Consider the following 24,638-nt stretch of genomic DNA (forward strand, 5'->3'; position numbering starts at 1 on the left):
CCATCCTTAAATTTTTTTAAAAAATTGATAAATGGAACTTCATACAAATTTAAAACTTTTTCTTATCAAAAGACACTTCTATTAAAACACACACACACACCATTAAGAAAATGAAAATTCAAGCCACAGACTTGGAGAAGAAGTTATCTATCCATCTATCTAATTTGTATCCAGAATGTGTAAAGAACTCCTGCAAATTAATTACAAAAAAACAATTGAATAAAAACTGAGCAAAAGATTTGGACATGTCAAAAAAGAAGATACATGAATGGCCAAAGCAAGCATGAACGGATGCTCAGCACTATTCATTACCACATAAATGCAAATTAAACCACAATGAGAGACCACTACATATTCATTAAAATGACTACAATTTTAAATTTAAATAAAAGGGAACTCTCATACATTGCTAGTGCCAATGTAAAACAATATATCCATATGGCAGTTTCTTAATAAAGTCAAACATAAAACTACCTCATGATCCAGCAGTTCCATTCCCAGGAACTAAACAAAGGAAAGTAAAAGCGTGTGTCCTCAAACACAACACTCTATCAAGAATGTTCAGGCGCAGGGCGCCTGGGTGGCTCAGTCAGTTAAGCATTTGCCTTCAGCTCCGGTCATGATCCCGGGGTCCTGGGATTGAGCCCCACATCGGGCTCCCTGCTCAGTGGGGAGTCTGCTTCTCCCTCTCCCTCTGTTGCTTCCCCTGCTTGTGCTCTCTCTGTCAAATAAATTAATTAATTAAATCTTAAAAAAAAAAAAGAATGTTCAGGGGCACCTGGGTGGCTCAGTCAGTTGAGTGTCTGACTCTTAGTTTCTGCTCAGATCATGATATCATGGGTCGTGGGATCGAGGCCCACATCGGGCTCTGCACTCAGCAGGGAGTCTGCTTGAAAGAGTCTCTCCCTCTGCCTACCCCCGTCAAACAAACAAACAAATAAGAAAAGAAATCTTAAAAAAAAATTCATTGCATCTTTATTAATAGTAGCCCAAAACTTCAAACAGACCAGGTACCCATCAACGGGAAAATGAAAAAAAATCATGGTAATAGCTATACTAAGAAACACAACAATAAGAAGAATGAACTACGAATGCCTGTATGAACATGAATAAATGCAAACACATTAAGTTGAGCAAAAGAAGCCAAAGGCAAAGAGTATATACCCTGTGATTCCATGTATAGGAGGTCCTAACACAGGCAATACTAATCTACTGAGATAGAAACTGGAACAGAGGTTGCCTGGTGGAAAGGAGAATGAACAGGGAAGGGGTACAAGGGAAGTTTCTGAAGTGATGGAAGATTCTCTATCTTGATTGGGGTGCTGGTTCCATAGATGTACATATTGTCAAAACTCACTGAACTGTACACTACAGATTAGAACATTTTACTCTAAGTCATTATACTTCTCACACACACAAAGAAAACAGAGGGGTAGGAGGAACAGCTGGTGTACCATTTTGTTATGACATTGTTCCGTGTGTTTTTATTTTTCTTCAACTGTGGTAGCCCTGTGAAGTGCTATTTTTAGGATGTAAGTCATAGAGATAGGAGCTGCATCTGTTTACCTTGCTTAGCATAATACCAATCCCATTGCCAATTCCTAATGAGGTTGTTTGATGAGGAGGAAGAGGGCAGAGGATGGCTCGTGATTAAATAACGGAAACTTGCTCTGAGTGCAGAAAAAGAAACGAGCAGAAAGTGAGTGGCGAATATCTTAGAGCATTTCAATTTAAGGTATATCATGTATGAAGCAATCTGGACCATCCGAGCGTGCAGACCATCAGTTAAATAGTTTCTAATGGTGCGAGTAGTTTGCATTCATTCCATTTCTTCTCTACTTTTGTTGAGTTCAAATGGTACCATCTGTCACTTGAGTTTAAAACAGACGTCTCTACCACCACAAGTACGTTATGTTCTCTAGCAGAACAGGAGAAGGGAGTGTGGCAGGTAATACATGAACCATATCTTGATGTTGCTTGAGAAGTAATAAAACGTGAAGCCCTGTGAGCCCTTTATCCTAAAAACAAGACCTAATTAAATGAAAATGATCATTTTAGATCATTAGAGCTCCTAGTTCATGAACAACGAAGCTTAAAAATACAGAGTGTCTTGCCTGGACTGGCTGAGATTGCTTAGAAAGAGGAGGTAAAAATATCTCTAGTGTCGTTAGATGTCCACAGTAGGAATTCTGTCTTGAGAGAAAGAAGGACAAGGTCCAAACCGACTTGGCAAGCCCCAAAGGTGATAGAAAACAGTCCAGGGATGCACATCTATGACTCATGGGTATAGTTGAGTCATTTATAAGAGACAAAAAGATCGGAGTGAGATACCTGAATCCTCAATCCCACGGGTGCCAATAGAGAAGAGTGGGGAAGTGGGGGGATGTCTCAAAGCCTACTGGTGCTTGCAAAATCCCCTCTTAAATATGGAAGAGAACCTACCATAAAAGGATATGTCAGAAAAACAGGAAATGTTGATGTATGGAGACACCAGCGACAGAGAGCCCTGGTTCTTCTCTCCGATTTCCACCAATAAACTGTTGTAACTCAGGCGAGTAAAAAGAGTTCCTTAAACAATATGGGCAGAGCTGGCAGCGAAGCAGCATAAGAAATGCTGTATCAATGCATTATTCTAAAAAAGAAAGTGGAGTCACGCAGTTGAGTATCAGATAAATGCAAATTACTGTTATTATTTTCAATACTGCTATCAAATTCTTCTTAAGAGATCCTTTCAGCTATTATAGGCATTTTGGCATATTTAAAATTTCTACCTGTAATGAACAAGTGGTAATGTGTGCCCTTATGATGGGATATCAGTAAAGTGCAGAGGAAAGCAACACTTTGCAAATTATTTTCAGATCTGCCTTTAGAAGGTTTGCCCACAGACGGAAAGGGATTACAGTGAATCTCAATTCAAATATCTGCTGTAAAATTTCATAGCTAAGGCAGTGTGTAACAAGATCAATGAATATTCGTGTGTAGTTTGAATAGTAATCACATGCTAGAGAACATATTTTTAAATGAATCAACATAATCAAGATAATAAGCATAAAGGTGTTCATGCAGCAAGAACCATAATAGCAAAAAACTACAAACAACATATGCCTAATATTAGGGGAATGGTTAAGAAAATCATGATATTTCACTTAAATTGAATACCATTCAGACTTTAAAAACTATAATACTAAAAAATGTATGTATTACGGAGGATCTTAAAATGCTATGGGAAATGCAGTCAAGTGACTAAAGCAAGATTCTGGGATGCCCGGGTGGCTCAGTCAGTTAAGCGACCGACTCTTGATTTCAGTGCAGGTCATGATCTCAGGGTCGTGAGATCAAGCCCCATGTTGGGCTCTGCACTAGGTCTGGAGCCTGCTTAAGATTCTCCCTCTCTCCCTCTGCCCCTCCCCCCCTTAAAAAAGTGACTAAAGCAAGATCCTAAACTACACGTATTTATTATGCCAATACATAAGGGAGAATGAGAGATATGCTTAAGTGTACACACACACACACAAATACGGCACAGGTAGACATTCAAAAATTGACAATCATTTTTTTTCTTTTTTTAGAAAAACATAATGCTATTTTGCATTGCTTTATAATAAATAACAATTTGTATATTTGTAATCGAAACACAGTAATGACATCATTCATTCATTCATTCATTCATTCATTTTAGAGAGGGAGGGAGGAGAGGCAGAAGGAGAGAGAGAGAGAATCTTAAGCAGGCTCCACGCTCGGTGCGGAGCCGGATGCAGGGCTCGATCTCACAACCCTGAGATCATGACCTGAGCTGAAATCAAGAGTCAGACATTTAACCAATTGAGGCATGCAGGCACTCCCATACTCTATTCATTTAAAATGTTGGCTATAATACATATAGTGTTAAGTCCTTACCACACACATTGTCTATCCCCCAATGCAATCAAACCCCCAAGACATCCAATAATAATTCAGGGTGTATCCTGCTACATCTCTCACTATGCTAGGATACAAATACATGCAGGTGAGAGAGAAGGTCTATTTTTTTCTTCCAAACTTGTATCATACTCTATTTTTCCTAGATTGTTTCCCCCCTTACTTCATAATGTATCCATGCATCTATGTCAGTATACATAGCTATAATTCGTTTTTCTAGTAATCATTCCAAGTAAGAATTTGCATGATTAATTCAGCTATTTTTCTACTGAAGAACAGTCATGTTGTTTCCAGTTTTATCATTGCAAGAAAAAGCTGCCTGGATATACCTATAGTTATACTTTATGTTATAGTGTGTTTAATCCATAGAATGGATCCCCATAGCTGGGATTGCTGGGACAAAAGCATATCCATTTTTTCATTTTTACAAACACAAAAAGATAGCCTCCATAAAGGTTCTACATCTGCTTTCCCACAGCAGTACACAAATGTCTATTTTCCCAGATTGTCACCAGTACTGAATGTTATCAATCTTTTATTTTTTGCAACTGGACAAGTGAAAATTGTTCTTCAAAGCCAGATTCCTTTGAAAGCTGATGAGGTTAAGCCTCCTTTCATTAGTTTATTAATCACTTGCATTTGAGTTTCTATAAATATAAATACAAAGTTTCTCTTCTGTTGTGTCATTTTTCCTATCAGTTTGTGGGAGTTCTTTGAAAATTGAAGGTATTAAGTTTTTGCTTGTCATATATACTGTGCATATTTGACTCTGTCTTGTCTGTTGCATTTTTTCTTATACATTTTTCCATCTAGAAATATTTTTTTAAGATTTTTTATTCATTTATTTGACAGAGATAGAGACAGCCAGTGAGAGAGGCAGCACAGGCAGGGGGAGTGGGAGAGGAAGAAGCAGGCTCCCAGCGGAGGAGCCCGATGCGGGGCTTGATCCCAGGACTCTGGGATCATGCCCTGAGCCGAAGGCAGATGCTTAACGACTAAACCACCCAGGCGCCCCTTTATTTTATTTTAAACCAGGTTAATAAATATTATATGCATAGCTTCTGAGGCCGTAACCACCAGTAGGAAATTATTATGAACATAAATTAGCAGAGCAGTTTGTCTAAGCCACAGGTAAGCAAGTTTTCAGACTGATTTGTTTTTCAAACAGAAGTCAAAGTTGCCAAGGCAAAAATTACATGCAAAAATGCTGAAGCATTTTGATACAGAGCCAGAAAAGTAAAGTTCAGGGGAATCTGGGGAATGGACTGCAAGGCAGGATTCAAGTCATAGGTCCCAAGGAGGACGAACTTGGAGGGTAGGAGAAGGAAGAGTAAACTCCAAGTCAGAAAACACAAAAATTTATGCAACTGCTCCAATTCCGTGTGCCCTGGGGTGAGCAAGGCAAGCTCTTCTGGGCAAGACCTGCTTCATAATTTGCAGGGACCTGTGCACAATGCAAATGCAGGGCCCCTTGTTCATAAACTTTGAAGAATTTCAAGAAGGTTGCACCAGAGCCTTAAACCAACATGGGGTCCTTCTGAGCACAAGAGCCTGGGCGAGTACACAAGTGTAACTGTCTCTAGGTTTCATTCTTTAGCCAGTAAAATGGGAAAGAACAAACTGACATGTGCCTTGCCTCCTCCATGGGGTGACTGGGATGACAGATTGAGATATTCATACAAACTCGTTGTAAAATTGAAAGCTCCTTATTCAGAGCAGAAGCCATGTGAAGTCTAGAAACCCAAGTAGGGGGTCTCCTGGACACCTCCTGCCCATTTAAAGGAATTTAATAAGGGACAGCCAGATACTTTACCCATATTTAGGGCTTGATAAGTCACAAAATTGAGATGGAGTTCATTCTAAAAGTCTTTAGTGAATTAAGAGAAACCAATTCACTAAACGCAATGTGGTTTCCTGGATTGGATCCTGGAACAGAAAAAGGAGATCAGCAAAAGAGTGATGGAAACCCATCAAAGCTCTGGAGTTTAGTTAATAGTAACATACCACTATTAATTCTGCAGTGTGGACAAACGCACTGCAGTTACAGAGGGTGTCAACATCAAGGGAAGCTGGTGAAGGTTGTTTGGGGACTCTCTGTACCATCTTCACAACTTTTCTGTAAATATAAAATTATTCCAAAGTAAAAGATTTGTTTAAAAAATGAAACTAGGGTGCCTGGGTGGCTCAGTCAGTTAAGCGTCGGACTCTTGATTTGGGCTCAGGTCATGATCTCAGGGTCGTAAGATCGAGCCTCTAGTCGGGCTCTGCACTGGGGTGGGAGTCTGCTTAAGATCCTCTCCCTCTCCCTCTGCCCCTCCCTCCTTCTCTAAAAGAAATAAAAACAAAAAATTAAACTAGTCTTTTACTTAAAAAAAGGAGGGGGCAGCTGGCCGGCTCAGTCAGTGGAGCAGGAGCACGTGACTCTGGATCTCGGAGTCGTGGGTCCGGCCCCATGGTGGGGGTAGAGTTCACTTGAAAAAGAAAAAGAGAAAGAAAGAAACTGGTTGAGTTTGACTGGGAGAAAATGATGATTCTTACTTACGTGGAGGCAAAAACAAGATTATCTTCTCTATTACAATATGAAACCTGTCGTAAGTGGTCTAGACAGTTGTTTTAAATGGTATCTATCTAAATATGTATGTACATAAATACATAGAAAGGAAAAGAGGCAGGTGAGAAACAGACTGAATAAATGGAAATGACTTGAAATTTTGCTGCATATACACAGTATTCTACACATTCCTAATCTACTCAAAGGTTCTACTTTGATTCCAGAATCTTCTTCCTTTAACAGACATCAGTCCATATTCTGTCCTTGATAACATTTTTTTCTGATCATAAGATTAATTCATGCTTGTTCTAGAAAATATATAAAAATACAACACCCCAAAACTATCTATAATCCTATCACCAAGAAACAAACAGTCAACATTTTGAATCATTTTTAAATCGTGTGTCCATGCACATGTGAACATAAAATATACTTTAGAATAATGGAAACCATTATATATAAATCAACATTTCCAAGATTATGTTCCATGAAACATTGGAATACATGAACAAAAATTGGGGAATATAGCATACCATATTCTCCCTCATAGAGATTCACTCTGCAAAATAGCATAGTAAAAGCCAGGAGAGGTCCTGCATAAGTTTTTAAACTCAGATTTCTCAATACATGAATTCTATTATTACAACAGAATACCCCTTGTGAATCTCTAGTATAAATAGCCCTATTCCAGATTTTTTCATGCAACAAGATGTTATGAGTATTTTCTCATGTTATTAAAAATTAATTGCAAATATCATTTTAATAGCTACAAATATTATATCATGTGAGCGTTCCATTATGTATTATACCAGCGCTTGGCAAAAAGCCAGATAGCAGGGCGCCTGGGTGGCACAGTGGTTAGGCGTCTGCCTTCGGCTCAGGGCGTGATCCCGGCGTTGTGGGATCGAGCCCCACATCAGGCTCCTCTGCTATGAGCCTGCTTCTTCCTCTCCCACTCCCCCTGCTTGTGTTCCCTCTCTCGCTGGCTGTCTCTATCTCTGTCAAATAAATAAATAAAATCTTAAAAAAAAAAAAACAGATAGCAAGTATTTCTAAAAATGCCAGACAGCAAGTATTTGGGGCTTTGTGGGCCCTTCAGCCTCTGTCCAATGACTCAGGCCCACTGCTAAAGTACATAGCAGCCCTAGATACTGTGTCGCTGAATGGGTGTAGTTGTGTTCCAGTAAAACTTTCATGTAATTATTACATGTCATGAAATAGTCTTCCTTTGAATTTTTTTCAAACATTCAAAAATGTAAAAAAACATTCTTGGGGCCCCTGGGTGGCTCAGTCGGCTAAGCGTCCTTCTCTTGATTTCAGCTCAGGTTGTGATCTCAGGGTCCTCAAAGCCCCGCGTGGGTCTCCACGCTCAGTGGGGAGTCTGTTTCTCCCTCTGCCCCTCCCCCTGCTTGTGCACGCTCTCTCTCTCTCTCTCTCAAATAAATAAATAAAATCAAAAAAAAAAAAACACTCTTAGCTTACAGGCCGCATGAGGTGGTAAGCCCACAGGCCATAGTTCACCAACCCATGTTTTTCTCCCCAGTTAAACATATATATATATTATAGTAGGCATTTGCAGAAAATCTTTGTCAAATTTCTGATCATTTCCTTTGGATGGGTTTGTAATAACTCCTAGCCCTGACCACCTGGGCCAGGGAGTGTGACTGGGAGGCTCTGAATGCACGCGGCTAAGTCGCACGTCGGAAAGGTGCGTAGTGCTCCACGGCACTGTCCGAAAGCGTCTGTCTCACCGGACCCGTGCCAATTTTGACTGTTACCACTTTTTACCTTTTGAAAATTTGATGGATGAAAATGAGTATCCTATTTCACTCTGCGTTTCTCGGATTACCAGTGAAGTTGGACAATTTTGTATGTTCATTGACCGTTTCCATGTCTGTTGTGTGCCGTTTTCCTGTTCATCACTGAAATATTGTTTGTTCTTTAAAGTCACGTGGGTTCTTTATATAGTGGGCATATTAACTCTTCTTATTCTGGCAAATATTTTCCTCGTTTGTTGATCTTTTAATTTTATTTTTGTATTTTCAATTGTAGAGAAGATTTTAAATTGTATAAGTTGGTTGCAGACTACAGATTGCCGTAAATTTATAAGCCAGCAGCATTTCCATTTCGGTGCCTCCCTTTGCTGTGTGCATGGAAAGGCGTTTCCTACTCAGAGATCCTTTGAAGAGTCAACCATATTTTCTCCTGGATTTTATTACACTGCATATCTTACATTTAACCCTTCATAACGTGTGGAATTTATTTAGTGTATGGTGTGAGGCAAAGTCCTAAACTGTTTGCTTTACAAATTATTTTTCTGAATTCAGTTCTTCTGTTATCATTATTACATGATCCACCCTTTCCGCCACTGATTTGTGAATATTCTTTTCTCTTTTGTAAACACTGGTGTCTAAGGTCCAAAAAAAACAAACAAAAAAAAAAACCCCAAAAAAATTATACATAAATAAGGGCAAAAATGGGATCTAGTATGAGGGTTAAGATGGGGGGCAATTCGAAGCCATCATATTTATCTGCCTGTCCTGTCTTATACTAGCTCAACACTGTTCCAGCTACTGTCATGTTAGCGTACATGGCCCATCTGTTAATGTTAAAACGCGTGACAAAAGACCATTCCACGCTATTACTCCAAGGTCTTCTCAGAAGTTATTAAAGGCCATCTTGGGAGTATTTTTGTTAGGAAAGGAAAACCCAGCATATGACTGAATAATCTGCATGGACACTACGCCCAGATCGTTGACATCAGGTTTACTAAGAGAAAACAAACAAGATGTGAACCAAAATCATCATCAGAGAAAAAGAGTGGTGGACATACCCCGTCTTGAGAAAAACTGTCTACCCATTTACTTGAGGCCTATAAATAACAGTCGATTCTTGATTCTTCCAGTTAAATCTGCTACAAAAATGTGCCCGGCACTCCATGGATCATCAATCTCACATTAGCTATGACTTTAGCCTTGTCCCCAGACGAATGCCTTAGCAGAATCTTAACAGAAAATGGGCTCCGAGAGAACAGGATCTCTCTCCCTTCCCTGGTCACCTTCCTTGGGTGGGTCGTAAACACAGAAATGCTCCAAAGGATGCCAGCAGGAGGAAAAACACAGCTGCCAAACCTCAGACTGATCGTGTAGACCTGGATTGGCCAAATCCAGCCCAAAGCCCCTTTGTGAACATGAAGTCTTATTAAAGCACAGCCCTGCTATTTCTTTCTCTTGTCTAGGCAGTGGCAGAGTTAAACAGTTGCAACAGAGACTGTCAGGCGTGCAAAAGTGGAAATATTTACTTATCTGGCCCGTTAGAGAAAAAGTTTGCTGATTGCGTCCAGGCTATCTGCTTCCCGGCTCCCTGCTAGCACGACTCTCCCCCCGCCCCGGCGAATACGGACTCCTACTCTCTGCTGCTTTCACCTCAGGGGTCCCTGTCTGCTTTTAATTAGAATCGAATCCAGACCTCAGCCGTTCACGCAGAAGACCGGAGGCTAATGCAGTCCCCACTTATAATGTCCCTCCACTGGCTGCCATCAGCTCTGCAATTCCTTCTGATTGTCGAGGCCTGAGAAACGCTTGGGCCGGGACTGACAAAATCAAGGTAAAACAGCTAAGCAAAGGGCAAGCTGCCTCTTGCGTTGTGCTATTTCTGCCGTATGGAGAAGCCGAGACTAAGGGGGAAGTAGCGATGTGGAAATGTCCACGTTTCGGGAACTCTAAAATAGATGCATTATTTTTAAGCACATTTCTTCCGTCAGTCTGAAGCCTCTGCAGGTAAGAGCCGAGACATTTACAGGCCTTGTGTTCCCACAGCAGCAAATGAGAACAGCAACGGACCAAAATGATAACGATGTTTTCGGTCTTACCCTGTGTTTCAGACGTCAGGGTTTCGAAGCATGTAAATTGTTTTTCAAATCATTTCCTAAGAGCTCAGCCACAATATGTGGTGAACAAAATTATAGGAACACTTTGTTTATTCTGCTTTACCGGAACATAAAGTATTCAGATATTACAGACAATTTAAGTGTTCAAATAAATAAATTTGAAGGTCAGAATTCTTTGGGTCATAATCATTTGGGAAGGAATTTCTTCCAAACTATATTAGTTCCCTTTACATTACATGCAAAACACCAGATTTTTCAGTAACCGAGGGCCATCATTTTGAGCATTTAAGGCTCTGCCAAGAATGATCCCTGCCCTTGAGGAATCTATAGGCCAGGTGTCAGCAAACACCTTCTGTAAAGAGCTAGGTAGTAAATATTTTAGGCTTTGTGAGCCACCCATAGCCTTTGTTGCATGTTCTCTGACTGTGGAGAAATAAAATTCTAGCTGGGGAAGTTAGGCTTCTTGGAGGATCTGAGTTGAGTCCTCAAAGGATGAGTCATACTCTGTTTTCAAAATCAAATATACACCCAGAATATATAAAGAACTCTTACGGTTCAACAACAAAAAGGCAACCCACTTAAAAAAAAACTGTAACGGACTTAAACAGCTATTTCTCCTAAAGAGAGGTACAAGGAGCCACCAAGCACCTGAAAAGATGCTCCACATCATCAGTCATTAGGGAAATGCCGCCAAGACCCCAGTGACATACCGCTTCTCCCCACCAGGATGGCTATAATCAAAAAAAAAAAAAAGAACAAGCGTTGGTGGGAATGTGGAGAAATTGGAGCCGTTGTGCATTGCTGATAGGAATGCAAAATGGCTTGGCTGCTGTGGGAAACAGTGGCATATCCTCAAAAAGTTAAACCTAGAATTACCATGTGACCGAGCAACTCCATTAGTAGGGATGTATCCAAAAGAATTGAAAGAGAGCGCCCGGGTGGCTCAGTCAGTGAAGCGTCTGCCTTCAGCTCAGGTCATGATCTCAGGGTCCTGGGATCGAGTCCTGCACGGGGCTCCCTGCTCAGCAGGGAGCCTGCTTTCCCTCTGACCCTCCCCCCTCTCGTGCTCTCTCTCTCTCTGAAGTAAATAACTAAAATCTTAAAAAAAGAAGAAGAAGAAAAAGAAGACTTGGAAGAGGCACTCCAGCAGGCACTTGCCCGTGCTTGTTCGTGGCAGCTTGTTCACATAGCCAAAAGGGGTAAAGAGCCCAAATGTCCATCAACAAAGACATGAATAAACCAATGTGTACTCTGTCCGTACAATGAAGTATTATGCAGCCATAAAAACGAATGAAGGTCTGACTCCTGCTACAACGTGGGTGGACCTCGAAAACTTGATGCTGAACGGAGGAAGCCAGACACATATTGTATGATTCAACTTATAAAAAATATCCAGAACAGGTAAATCCATAAAGACAAAAAGCAGACTGCTGTTTCCCAAGGGCGGGGGAGAAGGGAATGGGGGTGACTGCTTAACACATACAGACTTTCCTTCTGGGGTGATGGAAATATTTTGGAGGCTCCTGGGTGGTTCATGGTTAAGCGTCTGCCATTGGCTCAGGTCATGATCGCGGGGTGCTGAGATTGAGTCCCGCATCGGGCTTCTTGCTCAGTGGGGAGCCTGCTTCTCCCTCTGCCTGCTGCTCCCCCCACTTGTGCTCTCTCTCTCTCTGTCAAATAAATAAAATCTTTTAAAAAAAAAAAAAAAGAAATACTTTGGAACTAAACACAAGGAGTGGCTGCATAATATTTTGGATGTACTAAATGCCACTGAATTGTTCACTTTAAAATAGTTAATTTTATTTTATGTGAATTTCACCTCAATTTAAAAAAAAACTAGAAAAAAAAAGAATACATAGGGTGGATCATAAAGTCAGGACTCATAGATGCTGGTTTGTTATATTGTGATATAACACCGATGAGGCATTTTATATGCATATATGCCTATGTTTCCACTTTTTGGCCACCTTGTATATGTATTGCTTTTTTACTGTTAAAGCAATAGATGTTTGTTGTAAAATTCAAGGCATATAGAAAGATGTCATAACGATAGCTAACATGTACTAAGCCCTGGCCATTTGCTAACACTGTGCTGAAATGAACCAATACATACGGGTCTGAATCTTCACGAGAACCCTGGGAGCTAGACACTGTGTCTGTGCCCAATTTAAAAGATGATGCAACAGAAGCTGAAAGAGATTAAGAAACAGGCCTAGCGATAGAAAGCTAGTAAATAGCAATGCCGGAATTGGAACCCCATGGTCCAACCCCAGAAGTCTGGCTCTGAAACACTGCCTGCCATTACCTTGAGAGAAACAACAGCGTCTTCCCTAATCCACTCTCTAGAGGAAATTACTCTTAACTAAACATTTTCAGATCATCTTTTTAAACAAAACAAAGCTCCTACTGTACTCAATATTCCAGAACTCAAGTTTTTAAATCAAATATATCATGAGCATAGTTTCATGTCTCTACACTTATTTCAGCCTTATGAATGGCCCCATGAGCCACCATTGCACAAATGGATCATCATTTAGTAATCCAGTCCCCTAGTGTTGGGCGCCTTTTTTCACGATTACTGTGTTGTGATAAGACTCCCAGTATCTTTGCTCACTTGCTTGATTACATTGTCAAGATACATTTTGAGGAGCAGAATTTCTTGAACAAAAGATATGCCTCTTAGTCACTGGGATGAATGCTGCTGAATTGTCCACCCCCAAATTTGCATGAATTTAGATTTCCACCACTGGTGTGTAAGGACCCCTTTCCTCATATCGTCGCAATCCTGGGCATTGCCAATCTTTTTGGTCTTTACCAACCAATAAGTCAAAATGTATATCTTGTTATTTTAATTTGCATTCTTTCATGATTAACAAAGTTGAGCATATATTCACCCATGCATTAGCCATTTGAACTGCTTTCAAGAATTGATTGTTGGGGTGCCTGGGTGGCTCAGTCAGTTAAGCGTCCAACTCTTAGTTTCAGCTCAGGTCATGATTTCATGGGTCGTGGGATCGAGCCCCACGTCAGGCTCTGTGCTCAGGGGGAGTCTGCTTGAAGATTCTCGCCCTCTGCCCCTCCCCCTACTCACACGCACGCTCTCTACCTCTCTCTCTCTAATAATAAATAAATCTTTAAAAAGAAAGAACAGATTGTTTATGTCCATCTATTGCCCATTTTTTCTATTGGGCTGGTTGTTTTATTGATTTGTAAGACTGTTACACGATAGCTAATACCCCCCATATTTTTTTCTGTCATATATATTGCGTATTTTTCCATGGGTTAGTATTTATCTTTTAATTTACGGTATTTTTGGTCACCTGTAAGGTGTTTTCATATTTTTCGTGAAGTCAAATCTCTCAATATTTTAATGTTTCTGACTTCATAAGGGAGACTTCATGTCAAGATTAAGAAAATATTGGGGCACCTGGGTGGATCAGATAGTTAAGCATCTGCCTTCAGCTCAGGTCATGATCTCCAAGTCCTGAGATCAAGCCCCACATTGGGCTCGCAGCTCAGCAGGAAGTCTGCTTCTCCCTCTCCTTTGGCCTCTCCCCCTGCTTGTGCTCTCTCCGTCTCTCCCCCCTCCTCAAATGAATAAATAAAGTCTTTAAAAAAAAAGTTTAAGAAAATATTTTCCTGTTGAGATACTGTGATTTATAATAATATATATTTGGTCTTCCTCCCCATTTCTGGCACAGAGTTCCTAAAACCCTAGGAATTTCCTAAGTGATGGAGCAACAAAGACGTCCTTTGTTTATGTTAGTGAGGTGACTTTTGGAAAACACCTACAAATGAGGGCTGATTGCTAGGAGGACTAACTGTGTGAGTAGGCTGGAACTTTCAGTCCCGCCCGCTGACCTGCAGGGAGGGGAGATCAGCACTGGAGATTGTGTTCAGTCACTAATGGCCAATGAAATAATCAATCATGACGATGTAATAAAGCCTCCATAAAAACCCAAAAGGGTGAGGGTCAGAAAGCCTCTGGGTTGGCGAATACATGGAAGTGAGGGGCAGACCAGTGCACCTAGAGGGGCAGGGAGGCGCCACACCTCTTCCCCATACCTTGTTCTCTGCGACTCTTCCATCTGGCTATTCCTGAATTATATCCTTTCATAATAGCTGGTGATTAGTAAGTAAAATGTTTCTCTGAGTTGTGAGACACTCCAGCAAATTAATCAAATCCAAGGTGGAGGCCATTGGAACCTCGGATCTGCAGCCGGTCAGTCAGGGCACAGGTGACCACTGGGACTAGCAACTGGCATCTGAGGTGGGGCGCAGTCTCGTGGGACTGAGCCCTTAACTTGTGCAATCTGATGCTGTCTCTAGTAGATCGAGTCAGAATTGAGTTGAACTGTAGGACACTAGCTGGTGTCCAAGAATTGTTTGGTGGTGTGGGAAAAATCACACACACGTGCACGTGCATGTGCTCGCGCGTACACACACACACACACACGTCGGAATTGGGTATTAGAACTCTACCTGTTTTTCTAGGAAAGCTTTACTTTTCCTATATGAGTCCTAGTCCACCTGGCGTTGATGTTCGTTATGGTGAAAATTAGGGCTTTAACTCTAGAAATGAGGGGGATGGCAGCATTTTGTGTCTTGGTTGGTTGGTTGGTTGGTACGGGTTTTGGAATTTTGTTTTGTTTTTGAAGGAGCGAGGTTTTTTCTTTTTATTCTAACTTTTTCAATTATCTTTGTGCATATTGCCATAGAGAATAATTTAACTGCAGATTCACCAAAGAATTAATTCAAGAGTAATGTTCAGAGACTTGTATTATACCCCCTTTCCTTTCCATGGACATCTCTTGATTCCAGACTTGGTCCACTGGGGACTTGAACCAGAGTGTACAACTGTAAATGTTAATAAAATCGAGTTCAAGTTAAAGAAGAGGAAGGGAAGCTACCTGAGTGGTGACACCATGATAGCATGGGCATTGATAACACTTACTGGCAATCCAGGTCTGTGTCCACTTGACCGAGTCTCATAGAACTGGGTTTGGGTACAACTTGTCTTGCTCACCTTCAGGGTTGTTCTTGGGTTACTGTGCATGTAGTGGGGATAAAATGTTGGCTGACAAGTTCATCTTGTTTGTGGTGATTCTTAATTCACAAGTTTAACGAGGAGCTGAAGAAAGAGCAATGGAGTAAGAGTGGTGGGTACTCACAGACCACAGGGAACACCTAACTCCCCTGAGCTTCCAACTCCCTTGGGCCACTGGCTGGAATCCCCATGCAAGACTAGGAAGGTCAAGGAGGAGGAAGTGAAATGGCTGTCAGTCCTTAAGCACCTTTGGCCCAGCTGGCAGACAGTTGGTGTGTCTCTCCTTTAATCCTTCAGTTTATGCCTTCTCCTGTGAGATTTAGCTCCAGCCCACTTTCTACGCAGCATTTTTAATCCCATTCCCTGCCTTATTTTCACTGAAGCACTTTCTGAAATTGACCTTATTTTTACAGGATTACATTTTGCTATGGGTTGAACTGTATCCCCCCACAAAAGATGCGTTGAAGTCTTTACCTCAGATACCTATGAATGGTACTGGAGTAGAGTGGGCCCTTAATTTAATATGACTGGTGTCCTTATAAGAAGAGGGAAATTTGGACATAGACACAAACACAGAGACAGAGGTCAGCCATGTAAAGACAGAGGCAGAGATTGGAGTTATGTTGCCAAAAGCCAATGAACACCTGAGGCTGAGAAACTAGGAAGAGGCAAGGAAGGATTCTTCCCTGGAGCCTTTCGGAGGGACCATGGGCTTACCAACACATTGATTTAGGACATCTAGCCTCTAGAACCGTGAGAAATTGGATGTCTGTTGTTCTAAGCCATCCAATTGGTGGCACTTTGTTATACCAGCCCCAGGAATCTAATAGACATGTTTATAGTCCATCTTTCACCCAGGCCCTGCTACATACACCACGAACATGAAATCGAGGGCAAGGACAGCTCCCGTAACTCCAGCCCTCCAAACAGGGCCTAATGCATAGTTGGCACCCAATAACTATTGATGGGAAAGACTGGAACGTGCTTTGGCTCTGCACCTGAGAAGGTGCTACTGCTGCCTCCTGTACCCCTTCCTCTCACCTTTCATGTCCTTTGACTCTTTCCCAGTTTATCTCAAGACCCTTGCAGAAAGCTTCCCACAGCTGCCTCCATATATCTTGGAGCCGTGCTGTCCAAGTCAGTGGTAACTGTCTATGTATAGCTGTTGGGCACTTGAAATATGCCTAGAGCACTGGAGGAACTGAATTTTTTATGTTATATCACTTTAATTAATTTTCAAAGTAAATAGGAAATTAAATGCTTGATTCAGTTACTGGGAAGCTTTTAAGTATGCTTGGAATATCTTACATATGTGAATCTGTTTTCAACTCTAATTTTTATAGAATCTAAACATGAACTAAGTATGTCAAATAAAAATTTAATATCCAAATGAAGTTGTGCCTGGAGTGTAAAATGCATACTAGATTTCGAGGGTTGAAAAAAATATATGATTTCTCATTCATAATTTTTATGGTGCTTACAGTTGGCAATGATAATATCTTGACTATATTGGGTTAAATAAAATAGGTTATTAAAATTAATTCTGCTTGTTTATCTTTACTTTTTTAATTTATTTTAATTCCAATATAGTTAACATCCAGTGTTATATTAGTTTCAGGTGTACAACATTGTGATTCCACACTTCCAACCATCACCCAGTGCTCGTGATGACAAGTACACTCCTTAGTCCCCATCACCTAGTTCACGCATCCTCCCCACCCGCCTCCCCTTTAGTAACCATCAGTTTGTTCTCTATAGATAAGAGTCTGTTTCTTGGTTTATCTCTCTTTCTCTCTTCTTTTTTTCCTTTGCTCATTTGTTTTATTTCCTAAATTCCACATATGAGTGAAATCACATGGTATTTGTCTTTCTCTGACTAACTTATTTCACTTAGCATTATCCTCTCTAGCTCTGTCCATGTCATTGCAAATGGCAGGATTTTGTCCTTTTTTGTGGCTGAATAATATTCCATTGTGTATATATACCACATCTTCTTTATCCATCCGTCAATGGACATTCGGGCTGTTTCCATAATTTGGCTATTGTAAATAATGCTGCTATAAACATCAGGGTGCATGTATCTCTTTGAATTAGTGTTTTCGTATTCTGGGGCTAAATACCCACTAGTGTGATTTCTGGATCATAGGATAGTTCTATTTTTAACTTTTGAGGACCCTCCATACTGTTTTCCAGAGCAGCTGCACCAGTTTGCATGCCCACCAATAGTGCAAGAGGGTTCCTTCTTTCCCACATCCTCACCAACACTTGTTGTTCCTTGTGTTGTTGATTTAGCTGTTCTGACAGGTGTGAGGTGATATCTCATTGTGGTTTTGATTTGTATTTCCCTGATGATGAGTGATGTTGAGCATATTTTCACGTATCTGTTGGCCATCCGGATGTCTTCTCTGGAGAAATGTCTGTTCATGTCTTCTGCCCATTTTTAATTGGATTATTTGTTTTTTGGGTATTGAGTTGTGTAAGTTCTTTATATTTTTGGACACTAACCCTTTATTGAATATGTCATTTGCAAGTATCTTCTCCCATTCTGTAGGTCGCCTCTTAGTTTTATTGACTGTTCCCTTCGCCATGTAGAAGTTTTTGCTTTTAATGTACTCCCAATAATTTATTTTGCTTTTATTTCCCTTGCCTCAGGAGACATGTCCCTCTGGAGCTGTGGAACCCTGGCCTCCCCCCACCCCACCCATACCCTCACAACAGTGGTTGTCCGAACAGAGGTCAGCCATGGTCACTGGGCAAGGAGGAGTGGGGAAGGCCAGGTGGGCACCAGGCTCCAGGGTCAGAACAGCTACACCAGTGGCTGAGAACCGGTCCCAGGGAGGCATCAGGTGGTGGGAGGAGGGGCTGCACATGCGCCACTATCCCATCAGACTTCACCTACAAAACATAACAGTAGAAGACAAAATTAAGAATTTCAAGATGATGGGGCACCTGGGTGGCACAGCGGTTAAGCGTCTGCCTTCGGCTCAGGGCGTGATCCCGGCGTTATGGGATCGAGCCCCACATCAGGCTCCTCTGCTATGAGCCTGCTTCTTCCTCTCCCACTCCCCCTGCTTGTGTTCCCTCTCTCGCTGGCTGTCTCTGTCTCTGACAAATAAATAAATAAAATCTTTTTAAAAAAAAAAAAGAAGAAGAAGAACATGTATCCCCTTAAAAAAAAAAAAGAATTTCAAGATGATGACTGTAGAGTACTGAATCCCAGAGGCAGAGCCCTTCTGAGGGTAGGACCCTGTGCAGTTGCACTGGTCACATACCCATGAAGCAGACCCTACCTTGGCCTTGCAGCAGACATGCTGGGTATCCCGCCCTGACCACCTCAGATTTCTTTTGTAGGTTCTGTGCATCCTTCACCTGGCTTCTGTGGGCTTTGCCTCTGAAGGCTGGTACTGCAACTTTCCTCAGAGCACTGTCCCCAGTCTCCGTAACCACTTCATTCTCCTGTACTGAGAGCAGAAGTGTCTGGGAGTTCACTTCCTTCCCAGGAGAATGGCAATATGGAAGACCTAGTTCCTTCCCTTTAAGGCCTGGAGGCCTAGAGGCTCAGTTATCCCGCAGAGCTCCCAGGAATGAGGCTGAGGCTGAGGCTGAGCGTTCCCTGTCCTGCACACGCCCTCCTTCCCTTCTCTCCAGAGCACTTCCTCCCTCTGGGGAGCACCTTCCCACTTCCTTGAGAAATCCCTTGCTCTCCAATTCTCCTGTCAGAGTCTGCTTCTGGGGAACCAGAACTCAAACAAATCTTCCTTTTACTGCTCTTAGATCATAATACCATGTATTGAGGACTGACTGCCACGTACCAGGCATTTGCTAGGTGCTTCATCCCATGAAGCAGTCCCTGTATCTTCCTTGATGTGGACCGAGCATGATTTGCTTGGAAGGAAAAGCACAAATGTAAAAGAGCAGTCATCATTTGCAGAGCAGAATGCTGAAATTAAGGGGGTGGTGTGATACGTCTTCAATTAGCAAGGCTCTTGAGACATAGAATTGCCCAGTTATCAGTGCACTGTTTTCAGTGTTATTCAGACAGTCAGATGGTGCTCCCTAGGATTTAAAGAAGCTGAAGACTTCATTTACTGCCTTTAAGCCAAAATATTCTTAAGATACACATAAAGCCTCACTTAGACATGACCATATGTGACACTAAGGAGCAGAATCATTTATTTTGCTCTAATGGAGTAAGGGAAAGAAACTCCACTGGAGAAAAATACACTAAGTGCAAAGGCATAGTGCATGCTTTCTTTCTCTTAAAAGCCACGTTTTATTCAGATGAATAACACCAGTTATCCCGGAGAGAACAGAAGAGGAAAAAAAATCCTTTCTTTTAAGTAGGCAATTGGATCATCAAAGAATTCTTTGATTCCCAAGAGTCTGCTTGAATTATAGAATTATGTCTTAACACTCTTCACTCCTGTCATCAACCAGAAAGTCAGTTTTCTCTTTTAAAATGAAAGCCTAACTTTTCCCTGTTCAACACCAAAAGTTAGCAGCTGTACCCACATGAAGATGAAAATGCTGAACAAAACATATTTTTAATTAGAGGTATGTTTTACCTAAATGATGACAGCCTATGAAAGTTGTGTTATAGACGTAGTGAAGAGAAGGGCCATATGCACCCCAATGTTCATAGCAGCAATGTCCACAATAGCTAAATCGTGGAAGGAGCCGAGATGCCCTGCAACAGATGACTGGATTAAGAAGTTGTGGTCCATATATACAATGGAATATTACTCAGCAATCAGAAAGAATGAGTTCTCAACATTTGCTACAACATGGACGGCACTGGAGGAGATAATGCTTAGTGAAATAAGTCAAGCAGAGAAAGACAACTATCATATGATTTCTCTCATCTATGGAACATAAGAACTAGAATGATCAGTAGGGGAAGAAAGGGATAAAGAAAGGGGGGGTGATCAGAAGGGGGAATGAAACATGAGAGACTATGGACTATGAGAAACAAACTGAGGGCTACAGAGGGGAGGGGGGTGGGGGAATGGGATAGACCGGTGATGGGTAGTAAGGAGGGCACGTATTGCATGGTGCACTGGGTGTTATACACAACTAATGAATCATCGAGCCTTACATCGAAAACCGGGGATGTACTGTATGGTGACTAACATAATATAATAAAAAATCATTATTAATAAAAAAAAAAAAGAAAGTTGTGTTATGTTCGTTTAATACGTCTGTATTTTAGGAAACTTGGAATATGTAATCCCATACAAACAGTACAATACAAGATCAAGACAATCAGAAACCCTATTTAATCGATTGGGTAGCTAAATATAATATAAATTTGTAATTATAATTCTAATTTCCATGTATTCCTGTGAGAAGTTTGTCCAGAATGTCCACATGATATGCCCAAAACTGGCTTCTTGGCAGGAGGAGCCTGAAACAGAAGGCTTATTAGGGGCGCAGTAGACAGATAGTCCAAAGGCAAAGAATATTAATCATTTATATAAGCATAGGTATTAAGTGGATATTTTTAATTTAATTTTTTGAATACATATTAAATTTTCAAGATACAAAACTCAAAGTTACAAAAGGACATACAGCAAAAAATCTCTTCTCACCATGTCCCTCTCTACCCATTTCCCTTCCCATGATACTAGTTTCTGTGTATCATCTAAAGGTTTTCTCTGTACACCCAAGCAAATGCAAATCCAAATCCATTTTTTCCTTCCCTCTTTATATCCATATTGGATGCACTGGAATGCCCCTTACTTTTTTTCACTTAATGATAATGGTCTATTTTCTTTAAGTGGGCTCCATGCTCAGCGTGGAGCCCAGCATGGGGCTTGAACTCATGACCCTGAGATTAAGACCTGAGCTGAGATCGAGGGTCGGATGCTTAATGGACTGAGCCACCCAGGTGCCCCGATAATGGTCTATTTTAGTTAGAGGCTATTAATAAGATCTTTGAAGCTCGAATTTAATTCACTGCCATAACAGGAGACTCCCAGTGATGTCCACTGGGCAACTAATATCCAAATCACCTAAAGCAGATGGCTGAGTTCAGCTTAGACCTAGAATCAGAAACATATACATACTAAAATGTGTGATCTGAAGATGTGGGAAAAAGAGCATTGGCTATGAAGTCAAACAGATTTGGGTTGGATTCAAATCCTGCCTCTCTGTGTGCCCCTTGGGCAGTGGGGATAATGGTGTCTACCTCCAAGTCCCTGGGAAGAGTACAGATGAATTGTATGTTCATATTAGGAACTAGCCTCAGAACCTGGTTTGTCAGCTCATAGACACCCATGCCAGCATCTTACAGCTCACTCCCTGGAGGTCCTAGCAACCCCTCCCACCAAGCCCACCCCTTGCAAAGTAGGGAGCTTCTTTGTGCCCTCCCATGTCCATTTGTCACACTTCCTTACCATCCTCCACAACCCATTAACTTAAGAGATAGCCTGTGAGTAAGATTTCCATGGGCAGAATTTTTCCAGCACATTCATTCAGGGGGGTAACAGGCATTAAAAAAGTAAATGAACAAATTAAAGAACATATTGTAATAAAAACTAAGAAACAGGGGTGCCTGGCTGGCTCAGTGGGTGGAGCACACAACTCTTGATCTTGGGGTTGTGAGTTCGAGCCCCGCATTGAGTGTAAAGATTACTTAAAAAATAAAAAAAAATTTTTTTTTTAAGAAACTAAGAGGCAGATGAAGAAGAGATAAAGAGAGAGGACACTTTGGGTATGGTAGCTAGAGAACACCTCTCTGAGGAAATGACATTTCAGCATTGCCAAAGGAAGACCAGTAAATATCAGACTAATACTCATGCTGGAAAGAATTATAAATGTCGAGCAAGATATAGAAAACAACCATTCGAAGGCAACGTGGAGCATCAGTGCAGGCAAACCAAACAGGGCTGGAAGCTTTGAGAAAAGAGGAATACAAGAAGTAAGCTCCACTTTCACCCTAGATTTTCTCTGAGAGCAGTTCATGCCCATGGCCCAAGCAGGCAGCATCAAGTGACTGAGCTGAGGAGATGGAAGGCATGGTTTGGAGCTGCCAAAGTGGTTAGAACTAGAAAGACAAAATCCCAGAGAGTTTTTTTTTTTTAAAGATTTTATTTATTTATTTGACAGAGATAGAGACAGCCAGCGAGAGAGGGAACACAAGCAGGGGGAGTGGGAGAGGAAGAAGCAGGCTCATAGCGGAGGAGCCTGATGTGGGGCTCGATCCCACAACGCCGGGATCACGCCCTGAGCCGAAGGCAGACGCCCAACCGCTGTGCCACCCAGGCGCCCCCCAGAGAGTTTTTGAGCCCCAAAATCTGCATAAAATTTCCCGTCAAGTGATCAGCTTCCTCCTAAACTGTCCATGCACAGGGCGAGTCCCCAGGGATAACAAGTTAGGCAGAGGTCACAGCAACCACATGGTGCTAAGAAGACCGTGGTAGCTCCAGCTCTACCAAGGTAGAAGGGCCTTGGCACGCGCTCCTGCATCATGCACCAAGACAGAAATACGCTCTAGGATTAAGGGAAGGCTGAAGTAGATCATCCCCCACAACACCTAAAAGCCAAGGTGCAAGAGGACCATGGTGAGCCACTGCCAAAAGAAAAGTTAACCCTCCTCGGAAGAGGATAATATCATTCAGAACCTCTACAATTTTTTTAAAGATTTTATTTATTTATTTGACAGAGAGACAGCGAGAGAGGGAACACAAGCAGGGGGAGCAGCAGGCAGAGGGAGAGGGAGAAGCAGGCTTCCCGCTGAGCAGGGAGCCTGATGTGGGGCTCGATCCCAGAACGCCGGGATCACGACCTGAGCCGAAGGCGGACGCTTAACGACGGAGCCACCCAGGCGCCCCAGACCTCTACAATTTTTGCCCACAATATCTAGAGTACAGTAAAAAGTTATAGGCCAACCTGAAAATTAAAAGCAGGAATAGTTGACCAAAAACCAAGAGAAATAAAACAAGCAATTTAAACAAAATGGCAAGTGATCCATGATATAAAAATCTTAAAATAGTTAACATTAATAGACTCTTAAAATAATTAATATAGGAAAAGATGAAAATTTTCAGCAGATACCTGGAATCCATAATGAAAAGTCAACAAGTTCTAGAACTCCCTCTGAAAAAGAAAATATCTACACTTGAGAATTCAATAAATTGTAGGGGTGGGGGGGGCACCTGGATGGTTCAGTCCTTAGAGCATGCAACTCTTGATCTCAGGGTTGTAAGTTCGAGCCCCATATTGGGTGTAGAGATTACTCAAAAATAAAATCTTTTTTTAAAGAATGCAATAAATGGGTTTAATATTAGATTAGATACAATTGAACAGAGAAAGCCAAGTGACTAGATATATACAAATTGATGCACAGAGTGTAAAAAAGATAGAAAATACAAAAAAAAAAGATAGAAAAAAACCAGCCGTCCTCGTTAGTATAGTGGTGAGTATCCCCGCCTGTCACGCGGGAGACTGGGGTTCGATTCCCTGACGGGGAGGCAAGACGCCCTTTTGATGTACTGTATGGTGACTAACATAATAAAATAAAAAATCATTAAAAAAAAAAGAAAAAAGAAAAAAACCAAAACATATCTCCATGTGAGATATGGAGAATAGGCCTAATGCAAGCATAAAGGGACTCCTAGAAAGAAAGGAGATGAAGAGAATGATACAGAACCAATGCTCGAAGCAAAGCAAAAGCGGTAAAGAATGTCTCCCATACTGAGGAAACCAATGAGAGATACTAACCCACAGATTCCAGAAGCTCAGTGAAACCCAAGCAGAATAAGTACAAAGAAAACCACACTTAGGCATGTCTTAGTTAAACTGTTGAAATCCAGGCTTAGCCGTGTGTTTGCAGTCTCTGGTCAGGACAAACATCTCCTCATGGGAAAACATGAGCACTAGTAGAGTATATGCATAGCAGCTGCAAATATTTCAATAGAAGAAGGTCTTCGACAGGGAAGTTGGGCGGGGGGAGGGGGAGCAGACAGATTGGCTAAAGGTGTGAGGTGCTCAAAAAGATATAAAACGATGGGATCCAGAGCTCAGAGGGTTGGAGGGAAGAGAACCACAGCGAGCCAGTGGTAGGGCCGACATGTCTGGAAGTGTGTGCACATATGCATGTGGAGTGGAATTGCAAAAATGAAGTCATTCTATACATCTTGTTTCATAGCCCGCTTTTAAAACTGTAGACATTATGAAGGACTGTAGTAAATGCTGTTAGGGTCTCTAGCCTTTACCACTTCAGTACCTGCAGC

General features: G+C 41.5%; 1 non-coding gene across 1 annotated transcript; it reads left to right on the top strand.

Annotated features, from left to right (window-relative positions):
- The first annotated feature begins 23,804 nt into the window (after positions 1-23,804).
- On the top strand, positions 23,805-23,876 carry TRNAD-GUC (transfer RNA aspartic acid (anticodon GUC)). Its single transcript has one exon. It is a non-coding gene; the product is annotated as a tRNA-Asp (tRNA).
- Positions 23,877-24,638: the final 762 nt, after the last annotated feature.

This window comes from Ursus americanus, chromosome X, assembly GCF_024610735.1.
Source record: "Ursus americanus isolate L20-20 chromosome X, mUrsAme1.1.p, whole genome shotgun sequence".
NCBI classification, from domain to species: domain Eukaryota; kingdom Metazoa; phylum Chordata; class Mammalia; order Carnivora; family Ursidae; genus Ursus; species Ursus americanus.